Source organism: Corvus moneduloides, chromosome 5 (genome assembly GCF_009650955.1).
Source record: "Corvus moneduloides isolate bCorMon1 chromosome 5, bCorMon1.pri, whole genome shotgun sequence".
NCBI lineage: Eukaryota > Metazoa > Chordata > Aves > Passeriformes > Corvidae > Corvus > Corvus moneduloides.
The window spans coordinates 27,172,349-27,195,907 of record NC_045480.1 but is presented as its reverse complement, the minus strand read 5'-3'; the positions used below and the strand labels follow the sequence as shown (position 1 = coordinate 27,195,907).

General features: G+C 39.9%; 1 protein-coding gene and 1 long non-coding RNA gene across 3 annotated transcripts in view; one reads left to right on the top strand and one right to left on the bottom strand.

Annotated features, from left to right (window-relative positions):
* SCFD2 (sec1 family domain containing 2) overlaps positions 1-23,559 on the top strand; it is a 195,622-nt gene that overhangs the window by 131,365 nt on the left and 40,698 nt on the right. The gene's annotated exons all lie outside the window — the stretch shown is intronic.
* Positions 235-22,450, bottom strand: LOC116444652. 2 transcript variants are annotated; one of them, XR_004240428.1, is made up of 4 exons: positions 22,135-22,450; positions 20,074-20,557; positions 12,712-12,977; positions 235-11,046 (listed from the first exon to the last, which is right to left on the bottom strand). It is a non-coding gene; the product is annotated as an uncharacterized LOC116444652 (long non-coding RNA). The 2 variants fall into 2 exon arrangements; XR_004240427.1 differs by having other exon boundaries at positions 235-1,973; positions 22,135-22,449.

Sequence of the window (23,559 nt, the reverse complement as noted above, 5' to 3'; positions counted from 1 at the left end):
GACAAAATACTTCAGAAAACTTCCACACATTATGAACATTGCAAAAGAATGGATGCTGATTAAGTGCTCCTCTACAGACCGTGATTGTATTCATAGAGAAGACATTTAGAGATTAATTTTGACACCTTTTGCATCATTCTTCCTGGGCACCACTCGGACATACCATGGCAGGACCTGCTCAGCCATGGAGAGGCACACCACAGTAGTGAGAATGATGTTGAAGGACATGACTGGATAAAAGGAACTTCTTAGATGCCACAAGTTCTTTTCACAGGTTGGTATTGCGATACAAAGTCACACATCTCCTGCTGAGATTTGACATGTTTGAAAAGATCACCTGATGTCAAAGTTTATGAAGACAGCTTGTCTCTGGCTGTTGGTGCTGTTTAAATTTATGTTTTTGTGTACATTTATAATTACATTAAACTTTATTTTCAGATGGATATGAGAGCTGTTGTTATGGTCAGATGTCTTCTGAGTCCCTTATTTAAGTCTAGGCTTGTCCTTAATTAAGCATCAACTTCAGTTGAGCTTCAGTAATTTCAAATAGTAGGAACCCATCCACCTGCAGATTCCCCGAGGGTTGTAGTGATGCCTGTCCCTAACTCTCCCCTGACCTGTCTCATGACTCAGCCCATTCTCAAAGCAATTCACCATTGTGTTGGCTTGTCCTTAATTTCTCAACGGTAAAAAAGACATTTCCCTCTTTCCTAGATTTCCTTCAGCTGGCAGGCTTTCCATTTGTTTTGCAGCCCCAGCTTGAAATGATTTTATGTTCAGCAGAGAATTGGCAGCACTATTGGCTGGACGAAGTCACTGTGATCTTCCTTCCAGTGCCGCACTGGATGAATGCTGGAAAGTTAATCCATGTACCTGAACTGGAAATGCTTCGTTTCATTGACCTGCTCCTTATTACTTGTAAAGCAGTAAGTTAGAAGATAGGTTTAAATTACAGAAAGCAAGCTTAGAAACAGCCTTTATTCAAAGAGAGGTGTATCATTTTGATCACAGTGTGAAACTGTACAATAGCTGATTGGGCAGGCACAGATAGCAGCTGGCAGGAGGTGGGAATCAAAATGCACATCCAGATTCAGCACTGAGGCTGTGCCAAGCATAATTTTGTTGAGACCTGTAGGAAGAGAGAATTGTGTGGGGCAATGAAGGTCAAGCCTCCTTTCTTTATTGCAGGAGTGCGGAGTGTTTCAGACAAGCAATTCACTTTATCAGAATGAAAATACTAGCTGACTGCGTGGTACCCTGCTACCTTTGACTCAGGTACTTGAGTTTCTATGCATTGGAGACTTTTCAGGATATGTTACTTAGTAAACTAAAATCTCCATGATTTCAGCGGCTAAGTCGTACAGATTCAGACTCTTAGTTTTCAGGGGATTGACCTAAAAGATACCTCAAAATGGGTCCTTGGAGTTCTGAAGTTTATTTTTATTTCTGCACAGCTGGTGTACATGTGTTTCTTTAAGACCACATGTTAGAAGTTTTATGAAACACTAAAAAATACCCTGTACACTCTATGGATTTGCTTAGCAAGTCTTAGTATCTTTATTAGTTCAAAAACTAAAAATATTATTTTACTTAATTTTTCATAATAAGTTGGCCCATATTTCTTGGGTTTTTTTATGGAAAAGCAGTTAAGTAATCTGAAAAAAGAGTTTATAGGTACTAGACTACAATTTGTATCCCTTCAAGGTTTAGAACAACAAGCTTGTGTGTTGTAGAGTTTGTTTTACTTTGTTTTCTAAAAGGCCTAGAAACAATAATTGAAATCCTAAATCTGCTAAAGCTGGTGGAAAATTCTTGGGAATGAAATTTCTTAGGAGTAAAAATTCTTTATTCCATGCCTGTATGATATGCTGCTAGTCATCAGCTTCGACTGACTGCAGGGAGTTGGAATAGCATTCCTAGTGGAAACTTGGATAGCCACATGACTGCAGAAGCAGGTCGTGAAGGTGGACATCCTAAAAGGAAAGGAAAGGAAAAACCAATCAACTGAAGATGTAAACAGGTACTAGCAAAGACTCCTGGCACAGGCTTAGGCAGTGCAGATGTAACTACCTCGGTGTTTCCCAACAGTGGATCCTTTAGCATAATTGCCTTCAAATAAGTTTTGACTGAAGGTCATCTATGGTGTATTTGGTCCATGCAGTCCTACTCTGTGAATAAGGATTTTTTTTGTGGATGTGCATTTCAAAATGCTTAAGATGAGACTTGCCCTGCTTCTGAAGCTGTCTGCTAGCTATTTCCTGTGATAGATTAACCAGTTTTGGTATCTCAGAGGTAAGACCTCAGATGTACACAGATGTTTTCCTGAAAAAAATGTATTCCTTTAGATGCAGAACTGTGTGTGTTGGTAATGCTAAGTTAAGCACTCCATGGTCTGCATTTCGGTTTCTTATAGTTAAATGTAAGCCAAATCTTGCAGCAAGGCTGGTTTTGGAGAAATCAAGAATAATTTGGAATAATTCACATCAAGAGTTGTCTTTCATTAATTAAGCAGCTTGATCACTGATGCTCTGATGTATTGGACACCAGCTTATCCATCAGTGCTTGAGAGGCTCCCTGTAGCATCTTTGCCTTTTGCTTCACTGCTCATTAGGCACCATTTCTAGGGGAGCCTAGGCAATCACAGATTCCTAAAGCCCCAGGACATTGTGAGAAGGGGGCTCTGTCTTCCCTCTCAGTAAATGCCAGCCTTGCACAGCTATTGCAATCAACTTCCAGCTGGCATACCAGGGACCAGATCTGTTCATTGATCTCAGCTGTCTTGCTCTGCTCCGTCGATCCCCTGGTGGTTTACTAACTGTAAACTTTTCTTATTTGGGGATGCACACCATCTTTGCTTTGATACAGCAATGAATATATACATAAAAATATATGTACGTCTATTACTGTATATCTTCCAACCATGGAAATACCATATATGACATTTATAGTCGTGTATAAAATAAGGAATGTTTACAGATTATTAAAAAATGAAGGACTTAAGGATAAAGAAGTTGCAGGAATGATGGAACTCTCTTCAAATCAAGAATTATAAACTACAATAAACCTTACATTCAGATATAACTACCCTTGAAAGTAATCTGAACGTTTAAACAGAAGCAGTCTTAACTCCCTTTGTTAATAGCATGAAGTAAGAATGTGAGGGGAAAGTCCTTAAAAAGAGGTTTACATTTACCTGGATTGCAAATGCTTTAAATGCAATCAAAAGCATATCATGGAATAAGAGTAGGTGCGAGTACAGTTGTCTGTGTGCTTAACTGTGCAAGTGTTACCTGGTATGTCTGCATTTCTTTTAAGTATAACTGTATAGTATAGCCTATATCTAAATAACCTTAAATATAACTCTGATTGGATTCTACTTCTAATCTGTTCTCTTTTGCCAAGTTTGTAAAATGTCTGTTAACAAATCAAATGAGATCTCAGAAGGGGAGTGCACAGCTTTAGCATAAAGCGAGGGCTGGAAGGAAAGTATTTTTGTAATTTGTAAAGGAAATATTACAGCTATGTGTCCAAATTTACAGAAACAATTGAGCACTCAGAATTTTCTGCCATTTCTTTGCATCCCAAGGCAACCATTTGTGAGCCAACTATCATAATCAAATAGATAAAAAGCATATAGGATACACTAATAGCTTTCACGATTTTATTTTTGTTTTGTTACTTTTTAATTTCACTGATATTTTTAATGTTTTTTTAACTAGGATATCTGCATGAACAGACTAGAATTTGGTCAGTGTAACTTGCGCATGAGACTTTCAGAAAGGAGGAGAGCCTGAAGGAGATTTAGCCTGAAGGTTTATTTTACAATAGAGATTGAAATTCTAGAAAATCCTTTCCATGAAAATGCAAAAACTTTTCAGTGCAATCAAATAAAATATTTTTGTTTGGGGAAAAAGAAAATAAAAAACGAAGCAGAATTCCAAACTATTTTACTGGGTGTATTTGACATCCCCTGTGTAAAATGATCTGGTTCTGATCATGGTCATGAAATGTGAGGTCTGATTGCAACAGTTCTTGACCCAGACACAAACAAACAGTGCTTCTCACTTTAATTTAATTTTGGTCTATGGTTGGAGCACCACCTCCACTAGGGATTATAACTGTGGGCTTTTTACAAACATGCAAAGGGAAACAGCACAGCTGCAGAGCCTCCAAAGGCATAGACCATGTTGAGTCTTTGACTGCTTTTCTCCTTATCACCTTAAATCTACAATGGACAAGACCAGTAGCTGATTACTTGCTGTCATTCTCAGCCTCACCAAACTGAAAAGTGAAGCTGTGTACGTGTTCTTAAAATAAACTCAAGATTTTTTAAAATTATGGTCTTAAAAAGTAAGTTCTCTAAGCTATATGGACAGGAGCATACATAAAAGTTCCTCACGAAAAGGGGAAAGCAGCATCTGAAGAGCAAAAACTATTGTGCGTCCATGTCAAACTCCATAAATTGCTGGTGGAATATGATAGCTGGGACCTGCTCATGCTCCCATCCATCCCATGCAAGGGGTAGTTTTCCTTCTCTGAGAGCCAAGTTTGTCCCTGAGGAGTATCCAAGCAGTCATCACATGTCTTAGCTGCTTCAGACTTGGCTCTTAAGCAATGATTAAAGCCAGAAATGGTTGATACCATTTTCCTTCTTTGCCTGTTTCCCTGTTTCTCATCTTGAGTTTTATATTTGATTCCCCAATATCCCTGTGTCCCAAAGTGTGATCCTTCACCTTGTTTTGTGCACAGACATTAGCTCTTCAAAATATGAGCTTATTTTTCCTGAGTTTGTATTGGGCTTTGTACCCAGAAACTTGAGAATCTGTCAGCTGCCTGAAGCTGAACAAATGTAATTTTTGGCTCCTTTCTGGGCCCCATTTTCCTTTTCTAATTTCTCCGTCTTTTCTGGCTGCTTAAGCAGCAGACCCAGATGCTTAAGGCTGTTTTTAGCCACCCTGCCTGGGCAGCCTCTCTTGTGCCATGCAAGCCTTCTCATGCCTGCAAGCTTTGTCTGCCACATACAAGCTCATTAGGAAGGTGATGATATTAGTCTCTCCTCTCACCTGAATTCAAGCTTGAACTACAGAGTTGTCCTGCCATCCTTCCCCACAGGAGGAGAAGTCTGTTCATGACCCCAGAGTGGCAGGAATCAGGCTTTGCAGCCAGCCCAAAGGCACAGCCAGAACAGCAGTGCTCCTCACTCCCCAACATGGGCAGGCTGGGCATTTTCTCCTAGGAGGTGCCACAATTTCTCTTCTCCCTCCATCACTTAACTAGGCCAGAGGCATATTTTTAACTAACCCACTGCCAGCATATTTGCTCTGGTAGTTTTGTTTCTCATTCTGGGCTGTCCTTCCTCCAACTCAGCTCTCCCACCTTTCCTTCTCTGTTGCTTTCTGGTGGTTGCCCTGCAGAACTTACACTGCCTGTACAGTTCAGCTGCAGCTGTTTGTGGAGTCTGGCTTTGCTGGTCATAGCTTTTGCGTAATGAAAAATATAGCCCAAATCTTCCTCTTGCCCTGCCTTTGGTAAATATATGACCATTTGAGAAGGTAACCTTGCTGATGACTCAAAGTTTGTGAAAAATAAGAGGGGCAAATGCAACAGAATCCATGAGTGATTTGAGGAAATTGCCGCTGGTATTTGCTTGTGTCTGGCAGACCCTGAAAACAGCAGGTTTCTATCTGCGGTTGTTTATTCTGTGCTATAAGTCCTTACTAAATAGCAATCTATTCCCAGGCTGTTCTATCCGAGTGCCTCACAGAAACTGAGGCAGTGTGAACGAGGTGCAAAACACATTTCAGGTGCTGGTGTTTTGGCAGTCAAGGTTAGTTTGTAGTTTGAGTTTTCCACGTTGGGCGAATATGTAGGATGGAAATGAAGGGTTTAAATTCCATCCTGCTGGTGAGTGAGTGCTGGCATCTCTCTGTCTTTCCTGCCGGGTATGTCCTGTCCTGTCTTTCACTCTGGCATGGCTTTTACAGCTGCAGCCGACTGCTCATCTTCCTCTCAGTCTCCCTCTGCTCCTGATGTAGGCTAATCAGCAGCAGCTCTGTGGGACCACCGCAAGGAAGGACTTTGCAGACAAAACCCAGCATCTTGGAACTGTCTAAGGGAGAGGCTGCACAGACTGCTGCATTTTGAGCTGATTGGTGCTCTTGCCTTATTTCAGAGACCCCACTCCTTCCCAGTTCCTAACTTAAGTATTTCTATTCCAAACTGTCCTTTGGTAAGTTTTGAATTGTTTTCCAGCAGTAGATGGTTATCTTCACACTTCCTATCTTTCAGCTTTCTCCAGTGTTTGGAGTGAGACCTTACCATAAAGTGATTACCTTCAAAAGTTTCTCAGAACAGAATTACTTACCTGTAGTCTCATTGAAATCTAAGTCATAGTTGTTGAAAACCGATTGCAAACCTATAGTGTCACAACAGAGGTGCGCAACACTTTGGAGTAAAACTTCTGTTCCCTGAGTGGTGTTAGGAGATATTTACTAGCTCTAAGCTCAAAAAACATCTTTTGTTTTGCTTCTTTTATTGTGAAGCACTTTCAGACTACTTTTCTTCCTTTTTATTTTTCTCCCAGAAGACCACTGACTGTTCGGAGCCACAGTATGGGAGGAATAGCTCATTTCACATTATTATCAAAACAACAAAATTATAGCAATGTTTTCAGTAGCCAGCAAAACTTCTTTTAAACCCAAAAATCCAAACTCTCATGAAGATCCTTGTTTTTTTATGGGAATGTCCTCTCAGCCTTTCATACCCTGAGATCCTGGCATTCAGTTGTTTGGACAGGATTGTCCTGCTCTGTAATGGGTTCCAGCTGCTGTCTTGGCATCGTTGCTCAGGAGGTGTTGCTGAGTTCCTATCTAGGTCTCTCTCAAGCCAAAAGCCCTTGCAGGAGAGCAGGCAATCCATTGCATCTCTTGGCAATGAGGTCCTTCTTTTAGCAATAAAAGACTGTGATGATTTACATAAAGTGAAAGAAACTGCACTTTTGAAGGAAACAAACTGTATTGTGTGAGGTTTTTTCTACGGAAGGAGCAAAATATTACACAATGAGCATTCTTTTACTGTTCTTCTGTAAGAAATGAGAAACAAATTATGGAGGGGTTTTTTTCAGCTGTGCTGAACAGAAGTTGAAATAGAAGCCTAGTCTGTCTTTGTTGAGAGCTTCAGAGCACAGCTCTCCTCCTCAGAACAGGTCACTGTAGATGCACCCTCACAGTTTTGTGCTGGGAATATCGTATTTGCACACACACCTCAGTTTGCCATGTGTTCCTAATGTAAAAGCAGGCAATTAAAACAACATCCTTATCAAAACATTCATGCAGTGATGCATTGCTTTGGAAGGAAATTCCTATGCTATTCTCCAACACATGTCAAAAAGTTAAAACCCATGATTTTGAAAGGGAAATAGGTTTGGGGTTTTTTCTGTGGGTTTGGGGTTTTTTTCTCTCTCCCCTTGCACTGATATTTTAAGGTTAAATGCTGAACCCAGTTATGAAAGATAGTTCTATTTTAAAAATATCACCAGGTTTATATTAAGGTAATTTCTAAGTTAATGACAGTAAAATCTGCATTTTTCTAGTGGGATATTCTTATATATAGAATTAACTATAATAAAAATATCAACTAAAATAAACCTACTATGTAGTAAGTTTATTTTGTAAAATGGAAGGTTTTCTTTTCCCTGCCAACCAATACTGTATGTATCAAAGGAACACCAGCTCAGCATTTCTGAATGCTGTTGTTTCACCTGTATAATTTCTTCATCAACAAAGAGGCATTTTGCTTTTTTTGGAATTCAGACTCACTGGTCACAGAAGAGAATGAGACCTTATATGGAGACAGGTGATTTATCCACACATCATGAGAACCCACCCAAATGGAAGCAGTGCTGTGCAAGGTTTGTCACACTTATCTGCTGGTCCTGCTGAAAGTTTTTGCAATGTCTGTTGCCTTGTGTATTTGGAGAAACCTGAGGTCAGCACAGATGCCACTTGTTGGTTTAATGTCTGGGCACCAACAGTGGAGACAGCTGCTCAAAGCAAACAGGCCAACTGGGAACAACTGCTGGTGTCTCCTCAGATTAGACGTGCTGTTGGTGCTCACTTACGGTAGGGAAGGCTCTTGTTGAGCGCTGTTGTAGAGGGTTTGGGTTGGATGGAGGCTGGTCACTTCTGCCTGGCCTGGCAAGCATACGCCATCCTGCCTCATCAGAGGTCTCTCCTGCTTGCTCAGCAAGGTAGTGTCAGTTGGGGGAGGCTTTGGAGACTGCTCTGTTTAGCTTCTGCACAGGTCATCACATTCAAACAGTAATTAGCAATGTGGCGGAACTAACGCAGGCAATGTGGGAACAATGCCGTGGCTCAGCTACTGAAAAAATGCTACTACCCTTTTAAATTAAATCAGTGTCTTGGGAAAGTTACTGACTTGTCTCTTCCTCCCCTGCCTTTGCTGTTTTGTCCCTTCCACCCCCACTGAAATATTTCTAGGCTGAGTTTCAGCAAAGGCTGCAAGTAAGAGCATTTTTCTGTGATACAGACACAATTGATTATGGATGTTCAGTGGTAATTATATTAATGTACTGGAAGTGAAACATTCTACTCCATTATCAGCTTTGTTATCAGTGATTATGATTTTTATGGGATAGTATTTCTGTACTATTAGCAGCACTGTATATGCAATTGAAAACTAGATTGAGTAAATTATGGCCAAACACCAGCAGTCCAAAGGCTAATTTGATTGTACAAGTATAGTCCCAGAGTTATGTATGAACATATGCTCTACGTACTTATTAATGAGCAAGGTTAGACTGGCATGAGCTGTGCTGTATTTTCTGAGTGTTCTTCAAGAGTTTATATATGATCTTTGGTACAGATAATGCAGAGATCTGTTTTCAGGAAAGACCTATTTAAGCATAAAGAAAATAGTAGGATGCAAATTGTTAGCTGTAATCTTGATTGTGTTTCAGCTAATGGAGGGGCTGAGTGGGATCTGAAAGGGTGCCAGTTGTTGGCATCACCCTCAGGTCTGTGTGTATTTGGGAAAGGCACAAGTAAGGGAACCCATGAACCCAAAGCATTTGCAAGCTGTAGTCAGCTGAACTGTTGCAAGGGAGTACTCCAGGGAACCTCGTTTGTACATTTTTATTTCAGTGCAACTGGCTATAGCTTGAGAAAAGGCTCCTTCAAGGCACCCGCCTTTCCAAAACCATGCTGATTGGATCAACTCTGTCATTGTGACAAAGGACCTAGGCAGCTAATGCAGGGTGAAATGGAGCTCTTCAGATTTAGGGCATTTTCCTCTTATTGCTTGCTGTAGGATAACTGTACTGGATTAAAGCCCAGTTCTCTTTGTGCCTCACAGTTCTCTTTGCGTCGTTTCAGACTTTCTTCATTATACCTGATTTACTGTGTTATTACATTATTGTAGCTTGGCATACTTAAATCCAGTTTAGTGTTCACACAGTTCATTCAGTCTGTGCATCTCATAGTAGGCTTTAAATTTGGTGGGCTTATTTAACAGCCATGCTGTGGCAGAATCCAGGTGTCCTGGCAATTAATTTTGATGATCTAACAAAGAAACTCATAAAAATAAAGACAAATTATACTCTTTTTGCCTAGGAGTAGTAGCTTCATGAGTTAAAACTCCGCAGATTTTCACAAGCTGTGGCCCCACTCCAGCGTTGAATCCAGATGTGAGGTGTGTGCCCAAGAGGTAAAATTAAACTTGTTTGCTGAACCAGTTCTCCTTGAAAGTGTCCTCAAGGGATTGAACTACAAATGCTTCAGGGGAATATTGGTTTTCGGATACCAGTGCTCCACAAACATTCTAATATAACCAGAAATACTAATAAAAAAATGCAATTGGACATATTCTAGAATATCTGAGGAATAATTTTTAATAAATCTAGCCTTCTCTTTCGTGGCAGAAAAGGGTCAGCTGGTGGTTATCACTGAGACTGGCTTTCTGTGTTGCAAAGGAACACTTGCCCTGTTGTTCCCTCTTACGTTGAGTAGGTTATGGATTGCTATGGGGTTTAGTGAAACCTAAGGCTGACATTTTCACACAAGCTTTCCTTCATTTTTTAACATTTTGAGATGCTTAGCATCAGTGTGGCATGCATATAAGAGGAAGGTGTTGCAAGTGTTGGCAAGCATTGTTTTGAAAATCCCTTGAAGGGGTGTGAATATACTCATTCTAAACTCCACCTCCATATCTTTGAGCAAAGATCACTGGCATGGGTTGTGTTTTGTGATACAAGTCTGTTCAGTGTTTTTGAGAAACGTGAAAGGGAGGAAATTGTGTCTCCTTTGTGCCTGACAGCCCAAGGCAGGTGGTATGTGTTAGCTGTGGATAGGTGGCTTTCTGCTGGGGCAGGGGTGCGGCTAATTCAATTTGGGAGAAGAGGCGTCAGCTAGAAAGCAAGCAGTTCCATATACTACCTCTGTTGTTATTGCCAGTTCAACTTAATTCAATTCTGATAACGTGGAGAGATCTCTCTGTACAACATCTTTCACCCGTATGGGCTAGTCTGGCAGCTCCCACAACCCAAAGAGGCGTCTGGCACTATCCGTCATCTTGTTCATGAGGCTCAGACAGTGTTTTATCCAGAATCGTGTAGGAGCCTCGGTATATTCATTACCTGAAAGTAGATCTTGTAAGTCTGCGGTGACCTTGCTTGTACCATGGCTCTGTGCTGGCCTTTAGCCATGTCATCATGGAGAATTTTGGCCCATGACACTTTCCAACAATTTGAGGTATACAGACGTCATAGAGAGCAGCTTCCCTTATTTCTTCAATGCAGCTGCTTCTGCGTTTTTGTGTTCATGTGAAGAGGGGAATAAAATATGGCTGTAGAAAAACACTGTTGAGATTGTCCACTCCCTTGCTCATCTCTGTCAGCAAATAGATCATTTGTCAAAGGAAAAGGAGAGTCTCAATTCTGCTCTTTTAGCTGAGAAGTTCAAATCCAGACAAAGAGATTGAGAAATCTTCTGTGCAAACAAAAAGCTGCGCATGATTTAAAGTACAATTTTCCTGTTGGGAGGAATGTTCAAGATCTAAAGTACAACTTGCTTGTTGGGAGAAATGCCTCAAATATTTTAGACCAAGGCAAGACTTTGGGTTTTTATGTGCTTTAAAAATTTTATATTCTTCCAAAGTGTCCTTTTTTCTGATGTACTCACTACGTACCAAGCTATTTCTAAAAGACATGGTCTATGTATGACACCCTATTCTCTTAATATGTGATCCAAAAATGTTCCTATTTTTGAATTAGTGAAATCATATTAATTTCCATGACAACTGACTAATGTTGCAAACAAAAGATTAATTGTTTTGTTGTGGCGTGAAGCAGAGGGGGAATTTAGATCACATGAGGGAAAAGTGAAGTGCCTATACAAATGCAAACATACTGTAATTGCAAAAGCAGAATAACAAAGGAAGAGCTAAATATGTATTTCTTTAACTAAATCTTCAAATTCATCAAGCTTGTTTTAGTGTTACAAGTTGCTTTCTGGGGAAGATGTACAAGAATATTAGTTAATTCCTTGTGTAAGGCTGAAGAGCTTATCTCAGTCACTGGTCAAGCATCCAAACTGCAACTGGCCAAACATCTGCAGGCAGACAAAGGCAGCTGTCCTTCATGACGCTGGAGAAACCCACACATCTTGTGCTGGGTCTTTAACGTCGGCGGGAATGAAAAAATCAATTCCCTCCAGAAATCCCAGCATATTCTTATTTGTTAACACACAGTGCCTTCTTGTGGGCAGTGGGGCTTATTGCCGGATGGAAGCCTTGGCATGGCAGCTCCTTCCTCCCTCCTGCCTCTTTCTAACTCAAGACAACTCGAGTAAGAAACCCAAGGAATGTAAAACATGTGGGTTTAGATACAGAAATTGCAAACGCATGTGGAGCCATCCAGTTTGCTGTACATCACAACTTTCCATTAATGAAAGCTCTCTTTTGAAGTCTCTAGAAATGGGATGAACGTAGGGTTTGACTTTCACAGTGCTAAGAAACATTTTTCTTTTTTGATTTGATGTTGTTCAAAAAAAAGATGCAATCTCACACAAAAATAGATGTAGCAATAACTTGTCAGACATTTTCTTATTATCTTCCTTCTTTGCAAGAAGGTTTTTCTCTTTCTTTCAAATTCAGACACATATGCATACATGCACATGGATGCCAGATGCTCAGGCGCACACATGTACTGGGCTGGGTGGATGGGACAGTAAATCATTTTTGGCATTTCTGATTTCCCTTTTCTGCTTAGGGAATTACCTGACTGTGCAGGGTACCTTGAACACCTCTGGACATCAAGCCCTTTAGCAAGCTGAGGTTGCAGCCCTGCAGCGCCTATCCTTCCCCACAGTCTTCCACCTCCCACTCCTCAAGGGTTCTCCAGGCGAATGTATTCATAAGCCTCTCTTCTCCCCACAACCAAGTTGATGTAAACTTGGAGATTTCAGTTGCTGCAGCACTGCTGTTAAGCCCAAAGCAAAGGGCCAGATCTGATAAGTAAGCAGGCTGGCTGTAGGCGTGGGGGCGTGTTGCGGTGGACGCTGACCGAGGAACGGGGGGGGGCTCATTTCTAAGTGGAAGGAAGGCACCCAGAATGCAAAGCCATATCACTGCTTTTCTTGTAATTGTTGCATTCTTTTTGTCACATGTTTATAGGAAATACAATAACTGGGTACTTACCCTTCAGCAGATTTTAAATGTTTGCGAGACTAAACTGCAAATGTGTTTATTGCTGAGATGAGGCTTACATTTGAAACCAGTTCCTGAATTTGCAGCTTCTTTCATGCAGCCAGTATCAGTCCAAGTGTGGTGGAGTTGAGTCTAGTGAAGGCCCCTTCCTGTCATAAATAAGATTACTTTCATTTCACTTGTGGAGTGTGTTATTCCTCAGAGTAATGAATTTCCTCTGTGCCTTTGAGCACATAAACATGGTTTTCATTAGGTTTCTATTAAAAAAAAAAAAAAAAAAAGCAGAGTGAAATTAATAAGAGAACTATTAACTCCATAAATGCAGATCTATTTTCACTGTATAACCATGTTGGAAGTAAACAGCTTCTTCGCTGAAGAATGCAAATTGAAGAAAATGAAACAATTCTGCAAACCTGAATTCCGCTATGAGAGAACAAAAGTACTGGAAAATCTGACTGTTAAAAACTAGTTTCGGGAGGAAAAATAGACTATCAGATTAAATGTAGACAGACAAATAGCTTCAGGCTTTTTACTTAATAAGTAACGTATGTGATAATAATAGTTTTAAGCCATATATTCAGAATTAGTATTGCAGCCAAGGGTTTGAGCATGGCTTTTTTTTCTGTCTTTTACCAGATATGTCCCTACAGTTGCAGAAAGAGGAATAGCAACATTTGCAAATATTTTGCTGTTGGACCCCGTAACTCATAAAATTTTCATGTACCGTTTGTATTTGTGGCCTGAGATCTCTGTCAAGTGGTGAATCCATAGAGCATCATTGTGGTTTACTTTTTTCATAGCTGCCAGCATTTTAAACAGAAAACCAAAAATCACTGTGCATGTGGAGCCAGGCATTTGCAGAAATACGGACCTTAAACTGCTGACGTCTCGTTGCACCTCACAGTCCAAAGTATATCATAAAATGATAGAAATTAGAAGTTAGAATATATGCTCTTTGCACTCATCTAATATATTATTTTATATAAAAAATATAAAACTGAGATCACTTTATCACTAAGATCCTGTGCAATAGATTTAACTTTCTCAAAATGAAGTTGCTAGATTTGAGTAGAAATTAGACTTCAGTATCAAAAACTACAGCTTGGCAACTAATTAAATTTCAAAACATCATCGGCCCACTAAATGTAATGTTATATTGTTCTGTAGGCTGTTTTAAGCTTTGTTTTAACAGAAAATAAAAATTCTGGAATTCTTTACACATAGTTACCATTTCCATTCTGCTTAGGCAAATTCAATGTGAACAACAAAAAGGCATGACATAGTAATTTTTATTCTTGATGTTAATCAAGACATTTTGCTTGAACACAGGAATACAAATGTTCCTTTCATATATCAACTCACTGCTTTTTAAAATAAATTATTATGTTCTTAATTTTTCTTCTCACTATTTATTTCTTAATAATTCTATAAGGAAAAGTACTGATTTTACCTGAGAGTCATTTTTAGTCTGATGCCAAGCCTTTTAATTATTCTTCCCTGCTATCATGCGAGTTTTGCCATTCTGTTACTGTTAACAGTGCAGATGTTTACCATTTTAAATAGTAAGGATGAAGTTGTTTAAACAGCCAGTCTCATTTATGGGTGATCATTTCTGTTGAAACCTAACAACAGAAAAAGGGAAGTCTTAATACTGGCTCCTATTTCCCTTTGCTTTTGGGCAGGACTATTTTTTTTTTTTTCTTTTTTTTTTTTTTTTTTGGAGGGGGTGTGTGTAAAGATTAAAAGTCCTGCTGCACATTAAAAGTTCTTTAATATTTGCTCAGTAGTGTGCTATCCCCTAATAAAGCCTCTGCAAGCTGTAAATCATGGCCACTATGTCACTGTTTTGATTGGAAGCAAGAGCTGTACCATGACAAATCTCTAGGGACAGCAAACTTCTGCAGCTGTGGAAAGTTGGAACTATTTGCTATTATTATGAAAGCAATCAGAATTTTTTTGTTGTTTTTTATGTGAAGTTGTAGTGAAATTCATAAGGTGCACAGGGATGTAGTATGAAGATTTTACAACAAGCATGGCCTGTAATAGTGTTTCAGTAATAGAAATTAAGTTGTCCTAAGTGTCAAAGCAGAAAATGTGAAATTATAGCCCCTTTCTCACATCTTCCATCGTCCATCTTAGGAAAAATTATGTGTGAGTAATCATAAAATATTTCTAAGTCTAAAACAACAGACAAGCATTTGGGGCTTCAGTAAAATGTCTTCCTGTTGAATGTAAAGAGGTGTTGTCCTTCTAGAAACATGCTGGTAATTTTTATCATCATTTTGTTTTCATGATGGTGTTTTGAATGTGTTTTGATTTTTAACTTCTGAATTACAGCCAGTATAAATGGAGCCTTAGGACAGAAATGTTAACTTCTGCAGAAGTGCAATGTAAATACTTGAGTTAATTTATATACTGTTTATCACAGAGAGTTCTAGAGCTAGATGATAACTTTTCATTAGAATATTGTCTTTAACGTACTCTAGAGTGCTTCCCCAAGATTAAGTTGAATGACTGCAGAGGAAATAAATTTTTGACATATGCAAATTCTCCATCCATATGCACAGGCTTCTTGCAGGATTGATTGTATTAATATTCCCAGAGGCCCAAATCATATGTAAGGCCTTGATTAATTAATCACATAGTCACACTGGGATTTTTCCTAACAGTAAATCTGGTACACTGGTATATTCAGTTTGAAGGAGGGAAGAGTAGAGGAATGTGAAAGATAGCATGCTCATTGACATGTGGCTTACGCTAGCGATTAGGAATCAAAATGAAATATGGATGTGGAAAAAATAATTCCTGTTGGACTGAAAGATGGCCTGGTCATATTTTGACATCTGAAATCAGCCTTTGCATTTACTGCAACAGCATCCTGTACAGTAGCCCGTCTCAAATCCTTGGTAATGTAGGACTGGTTATAACATATAACATGGATATAATATTTAATATCTAATAAATAACTTAACATGGGTTGTTTGGAAAACAAAACAAAATCTTTTCACCTTTGGAAGAAATGGGTAAACATTGAATAAGCAAGCAGATAAGTAAGCTTTATTGCTGTAATCTCTTTAGTAAATGAATAGTTACTCAGCATAAATAGCAGTGCTGGGTTTCTGCAGGGCTGATGCTTCTTGCCATTGCTATTTTGAAAGTCTTATAGCTACAGCCTGCAATCTGCCTGGCTTTATTCAGGATTATTCATAGCTCAGCTTTCATAATTATTAAATGAACCAAATTTACTTACCTCCTTATTCAGATACAGATCTATTTTAAAATTCCTACGGAAAGAAATGCTTTCTAGTAACAAACTCACCTCATTAGTTGTAAGTCTTGCTAAGAAGCAGTAAAAGGTGGTGGTATGTTTGGTAAGTGTGCCTGGAGGGATCACATGTCGAATGTGACTCTCATACTTTGTTCCCAGGTAGGTCCCGTTACACCTCTCTGATTAGTTTAAAGTGGCTGTGAATGAGCATAGATCAAACTTTAGGCCCTTTTTCCTTCAATTCTCATTAAAAAGATCTGGCAGAAGGCAAATCAGGTGTGTGATATTTTAAAATGTGCAGTAAAAGCATAAATTGGGTAAAGCACACAGTGCCTCTGTGAAAGTCTTTTCTTTCTCCCAGATATGTCAATTCAGAAGCAAGCCAACAGGCCGGCACGAGGCCACCCAGTGCGTATAACAGCACCACCGGGATTAGAGCTCAGGAGCTGGTTTTGTGCAACCCACTAATCTGCTGTTTCATGTGACTCCCTTTGAGTACAAACCACGCAGCCACATACCTGGATTGCTCAACTGCTCATACAGAGGTTGAGGGATGAATCTATGCTTCCTGGCTGTGAGTGATCACAAGCAAGCCCCATCCCACCATCTAATTTGCAGTATTGGCACACAGCTGATATGAAGTATGGGGTTTTCCTCACATAGTCCATCTCTGAACCTTTTCTGCACTGCCCTGTGTTTTAGCCCAGTGTAGAAACTCCACCCGAGATATGTTGCAGTGTCACCAGGCAACTGCAGCTAGGCAGGATTTGCTGTGCTCTTTGGGCATCCACAGTCTTCTGCAAATACATCAAACAAGTGAGCTTCCACTTACCCATGTTTACCACTCTCCATCCTAGGGAGACCAATGATATAAAAATCTCCTTGATGGCTCTGTTTCAGTGAATGTCAAACAGGAAGAGAAAGACCCCACAACCTTTCTGAGGAATTACTTACAAGACAGTTGTTTTTATACGGTACCAAAGTGAATATTGAAAAAAAAAAGTCCCATTTCTGGATGTCCTTGTGTAGCCTCAACCATCTCTGTGTAGACAGTTATTTTCTCTCACAGTCATTTTTAGAGCCTGGATTGCTTGTTTTTTCTTTATATCCATCCCTTCCAATTCTGCATATCACAGTGGAATCTTACAAAAGAGTCAGGTTGGATGTGCTGATGGTTTTCCTAAAACATTCCTATGATGTGAAAGTTAAATCCCTAACTTTGCATGCCAGATAGAAATATAACCTGCTGGTCCTTCTCCATTTAGAACTTCCTTTGCCAGCTAGCATACTTTGCCTCCTTCTTCTTGAAGTATGTTGTGAAAGGCCACCATTCTAGCAGTGTGGCATATATTTAGTAACACCTGAATGCATGAAATAAAGAATGAATATGTTGATGTTACTCATTCATGATTTCATATAGTAGCCCAAATATTATGTCATGTACAAAATTCTTCAACAAAATATTAGGGGCCCAAATCAGCATAGTCTTAGAAGTCACTCTAAGAATATCTAATCAGAGAAAACAGTAAAATATGATGCATTGCAGTACCTAGCCTTTTTAGTTCAAACAGACAACCTAGTAATATTATGTGCTTATTTTGTATTGAATTTGTTTGTTAATTGATTTTGTATTGAATGTATTCATTTATTCACCTTCTGTTGGTGGAAGAGTAAAATACAGTGACGCTTTCTGACAGTACTTTTTCCTCTCTTATAACGCCCAGCCTTTTGGAGAGCTGTATATTGCTTAGTGCAGCTGTCACATCATCCTCACTGCATGCACATTTTGCAAAATAAAACCAAATTCTCATCTGTCCTATTTGGACAGAGAATATATTTCACCTGAAGTATAGGAAATCTGCTGTATGTCCAAATTGTAGTAAAGCTCTTCAGCTATGTGGCAGAATCAGTTTTCCTTTGTGTTTTTATAAATAATACTAACTTCAGCACCAAAGTTCTCCAGTTGCAAGAATATTTTTTGCAGGATTCAGTTTGGACAAAATCCTGTGTTAGTCTTCTGGGTCAGACTGATTGTTTCCTGTTGCCATTTCATCCTTTACCAAGCACCATCTGTAAGGCATAACCATATGTAGTGTGGTGTTTCCCTCTGTGGCTAAAAACTAAATATCTAGGTATGCCTTCTCTTTATTGAAGAGTATAGCAATCACAGCATCTAATTAAAGGACAACACAATTACTGTTTAGATGTCTAAGAAGATACTCAGAATCAATTGAAGCTATTTTGGACTTGTTATACTGCGCAGTTACCTAAACAAATAGGGTTCCCCTTTCTTCTTATTCACTGCCCTCTATTGCAAACCACCTTGAAAATCTAGCCAAGGTTACCCTTGTGGCTTGTATCATCTTTTCATCCAGTATAATTTTAAAAGTTACCATTTTCAATGTGATCAGTATTTTTTTTCTCTTGGTGAATTTGATCATAGATACATTAGTACTTAAATGTCAGAAGGTGTCTTTCTGTGGGGTTGGGTTTCTTTGGTTTAGCTTCTTTTTAAAGTGGTGTCATTTCCTTTTCATTTTTCCCCATCTCTTTCCCAAAGGAATTAGCAACAACTCCCTTTGAGAAAAAACAGGGCTGAGGAAGAAAAGTACTTTTGATGATTAAGGCCCTTCTATTCAAACAGTTCCTGCCTACACTATGGAATCCATAGATACTGGAGATATAAAGGAGAGGGTTAGAAGATAACTAAGACCCCTCAGGCTCGGTATGTAATCAAAGAAGTATTGTTTGTGGATGACTTAAGGGGAAGTGGAGTTGCTAACATTTTGGCCCTGATCCAGATACCGCTGGAATTGATGGCAGAATTCCCACTGACTTCAGGAGAAGGGAGAGCAGGTCTTTTGTCTGGTAGGGACAAGCTTACGAAAACACAACAGGAAAGATGACAACCATGCAAATTGGGAAAGACAACTGCCTAGAGATTTCTTATTTAAAGGACATCTCTGCCTGGTTAAGTGAGCTTGATAGGAGAGAGATGTTTCCTCTCCAGTCCCCGGGCAGTGCCCAACTCAGTCAGCAGCACCTTTTGGTGGAGGCAGGATGATGCTGTACAGATAGGAGCAATTCCAGGAATACAGTTCTGTATCTTGCCAGACGAAGTGGTAAGAGCAGCTGAAAATTAGCTAATAGCATAAGTGCAGTTGTGCTGTGCAGGAACAAAGAGCTGGGTATCCTGGCCGTCTGTTCCTGTAGAGGATTAAAAAACAGCAGCATAGGTCGTGTAGAGCACATGCCTCCTTTGGTACAACAACAACATCCCACCTTTCCTAAGTCAGTAATGTGGCTATTATTTACTTTTCAGAATATTGTAGACCTGTGCGCAAACAGTTGAAGTCTGAACTCCAGGCCTAGCATCTCCCATATTTATGTTAACAGCTCTGCAAGTGAGTAGATGTACTTCAGTAGCTGTACTGCAGGGCACCTCTTTCAGAGTCAGCCGCTGAAAAAGGTGCTCTCTGCCTTTCTCCTGCTGTCACTATTTTGTGAGTGATCAGAGGCACGTCTCAGGGCTAGTAGGTCATTTTTCTGGGTGTTTGCAGTTCAGGCATTAGAAGGGTGGTGTTGGACTCTGGCTTCTGGTTGGGTTTAGGCCTCTTGAAATTGCGCAGTTTCCCTAAAAAGCAATGACATCTGTGACTGGCATTCCTTGGAGTGGATACTCCAAGCTCAGATACCTTAAACTTGATTAGGAATCAGCACTGGGAGAACTGGCAATATCCATAGAGAGAAAATTAAACCTTTAGGAAAGTCTGAGAAGGAAAATAAATATGCAAGGTACAGAAACCAGGGAAAAAAGGATAGAGTAAAAGAGAGATTTGACAACTGTTCAGGGACCTACAAAAGGGGCCACATCTGTACTGGCACTATCCCAAGCCATGAACAGGTCTGACAACCACAGAAGAAGCTTTCCCCATGCAAAGATTGGAGAGGTGTTTGGTGGACAGGGTGCAGTGAAAACTAGCTGCACTTTCCTTTGCCTTGTGTTCATATGGTTCCCATTTATTGGGTGGAATTGGATATCTGCAGACTTGCCTCTCTCCGAGGAAAGAGATCGTCTTACTTACTGTAAAAGTCTTGGGGGCGTTTTTGCTTGAGAAGGGAGCTTTGGCCTTGACTTGTGAAATGCTGCACAGTGCACAACAGGAACTGCAAGGTGGTTTTGCTTCAGTGCAAGTGTGAATGAAGGGCATATGTGGACACAAATATTGTTCAGCTGCTGGAGCAGTCTTCAGTGAGCAGAAACAGTCTGGTGCTCTGATATCCACTTGGTAGCTTTGTCAAAATAGGGTCAGAAACACAAGAGGGATGTGGGAAGAATTCATTTCATTAAGGATTCTGGGCATGAAAATAAGACCATTTTATATCAGCCTTTCTCAGGTCCAAGCTTTTGGAAGAAATGAGCCTGGTGCCACTCAGTGCTGGTACAGGCAGGGTCAGTGTCAGTTGTAATTCTTTCCTCTCTCATCCCTCTTCCACTTGCCCCATGTCCACATCCATCAGGTTTTGGTCTTCCACTTCAAACTCCAGCAGCTGAGTTGAAGCTACTACCTGAGAAGAAAAATAAGTTGGTATCCCTTGTGGCAGGGAAAAGAGGCTGAAAACATGAACCGGAGATGTGCCAAAGCCAACAAAAGAATTCAAAATTTAAATCGCACATGGATTTTTGAAGCCTTTTTCCCAATTTTTGAATGCTAGTTCAAAAATAACTGAATAACTCAGATGAATAAAATTATGCAGACAATTCTCCCTGCCAGTATTAAGCAAAGTAAAGCTCTAATGTTATTTATTTAGTGCAGAGAGTTTGGAGGAACAAACAGTTAAGTGAAGGATACCATTTAGCTATAGTCAAAGACTGCCTGTGTCAGGGGTAAAATGGAAGGCTTAAAAAAGTGATATCATTTGTATACTGGGTGGAAGAAAGTCCCTTCTCCAAGCTTATTTCTCACTGTGCTAAACAATCACATCATTTTTATCTTCCTCAGATTAACCAGAATTGTCAGATTTAGTAACTTACTTTTTTTGTATTCCATTTTTGACAAAGTTACTCTTTAACTGAGCATTTCTCCAAAGTACACAACTATTTTTTTAATAAACTATCATCTCATAAACTCCCTTGAAAAATTTTCTTCATCAGGTGCTAAAACATAAATACTAATGGAAGAAAATTCTGATTGCATTCAGACTTGAGCAGTTTCAATTGACATTGCTCTGCTTTGGAGGTGTAATGCTCTGTAACAGACAAGGGAGCCAATAAACCAGTGTCTGATCAGTCCGTCTGGAGAGAAGAGTCAATGTGGCTTCTGCAGAATTAACTCTGACATGTAAGTGCTCAGCAAGTAGAGTAAGGAATGTGCCAGCAATCAACTGTCTTTGGCTGAGACCCTCTGGATAATATGCTTGCATTTCATCCACAACAATCACCCAAGGCTTGTACATAAACTGAATGGCCACAGGTCAGTATGGAAAATTTACTTACAGATTACTAACTAGTTACAAATTAGGACATTTTAGAAAACCCACAAGCAGGGTACCAAAAATAGTCACAGACATTCAATGCGAGCGTGCTTCGATTTCTCCAGGTATGCTGAAGTGTGATATTACAGATTGACTTTGCCACTTCTCTCTCATTTGGACCATAGACCAAAGGGTTTACACCGAGTAGCAACTCAATTATGGTCCCAGAGGTGAATGAAATATGAGTGAGGAAGATAATATTAGAAAATTGCACCACCACTCTCAGATTTCTTTGGCTTTATTTTGACAGCTGAATTAACGTGAGTTATCTCTGCTCAAGTGAACTTCCCCCAGCGCAGTACAGCTTACTTGAGAACAGGCATCCTGTAAAATTATACTGGAGCACCACAAATGAATCCAGGGATCAACAATGTGCCTGTATAGCAGCACAGAGAGATTAACTTAGGAAAAACTAAATATTTTGCCCCTTCGTTACAGCTTGACACAAATCACACAATTAAAAAGTACGATCACTTTTGAACTAATGTTTTTCTTTATGGTTGCAAGTCTGGTTAAGGTTGAAATTTTAGTTTTGGCTCAAATTAATTCTATGCTGAAGATAAGTGCTTTGATTAGCAGTGTACAGAAAAGTATATTTTTGAAGCACTTACTTCAGTTTCCTTGTAAGGAATGTCCAAGCATCTCTGGGACTCCAGTGGCTCCTGGGGTTTAATGTTTTGCCTCTCATTCATTCTGCTGAAGAACTGCTTTTGAAAGCAAAACTCACATCCCACATTCTTTGTTTACATGTATCTTGTTTTGCTCTGTAAAGAGAAAGGAAAGTTGTGTCTGGCAGACAAAATGAGACTGGAAAATTAGCAGGATACTTGAGAGTGATGTTAAAATTGCTTTCCTCAGCCAGAGCCCATGAGCACCTGGGTGCAGTCAAGGTAGGAGCACGTCTTGTTTTAAAGCATTATGGAGCCCCCAGGAGCATGTCTGACACACAGCGATGGAAATGGAAGGCCATTAACTTAGTGGAAGTTAAATTTGTTATTTTTGCTGTGTAGTTAATTTAACCTCCCCCCCCCCCCCAAAAAAAAAAAAAAAAAAAAACAAACCAAAACAAAAAAACCAAAAACCCTATCTTTGTTCTGGTAAAGCCTTGAATTTTCCAAATGAGACTTCCAAAAAGGAGGGACTCTTTATCTATGTGCTCTTCAGCGCTGGCAAAGCTGCTTGTTTCTCATAACTAGAAAAAAGGCTTTTTTTCCTCGGGAGAAGTCCCAACTGCAGACAGCCTAATTTGTTCTTGGCACATCCTAGGATTTGTGTTGCTGTGGGAGTCAGAACTGTAATAATTCACAAATCTATCTCCTGAGCTGGGCTCAATTAGTCAGTCTTCTTTTTTCTTTCTTTTTTTTTTTTTTAATTTTCCAGTTGCCTTTTGGGATAGGTAGAGCCTTCCCTGAGCAGAGCAGGGGGTCTTGGAGCATGTTGTGTGACACTATGCCTAGCAAGGCCATGGGAGAAGAGCAGAGACAGGACAACATTGTCTCTTCTTTCAGCAGGAATGGAAATGGGGCTTGGCAGGAGAAGCTGCTCATCCCCTCTGTGCCCTTGGTTGGTACAGGAAGAAATTGCACTTCCCTTGCTGACATTTAAAATGCTTTCTTCCATTCTTTACAAAATCTGCTGGAAATGAACCCTTTTTATTCAAGACTGGGGCTTCACTGCCCATGTTTCCTCCTTGATAGACCTGGCAGAAGGCAGGCACAGAAATATAAATTCCTCCTGTCCAAGGAAGGTCCCATCCCAACATTTGGCGGGGCAGCTCCCAAAGGGACGGGAAGTTGAGGAGCACAGGCATGAAAGCTGCATCTTGTCAGAGGGCTGCTGTGAATTTTTGTGAGGTCTGGGGCAGATTATGTCATTGCTTCCTGCCTCAGTTTGCCTGGGCTGTGCATTAAGAATGGAAATACCCCCGGGTGGGAGCTAGATGCAGTGATTTGAGCTTCACAGTTCTGGGATCTGCAAGCTGCTCCTAAGTGTTTCAGGTGCCATTATTCATAAGCTACAGCTGTGTGCTTTAAAAA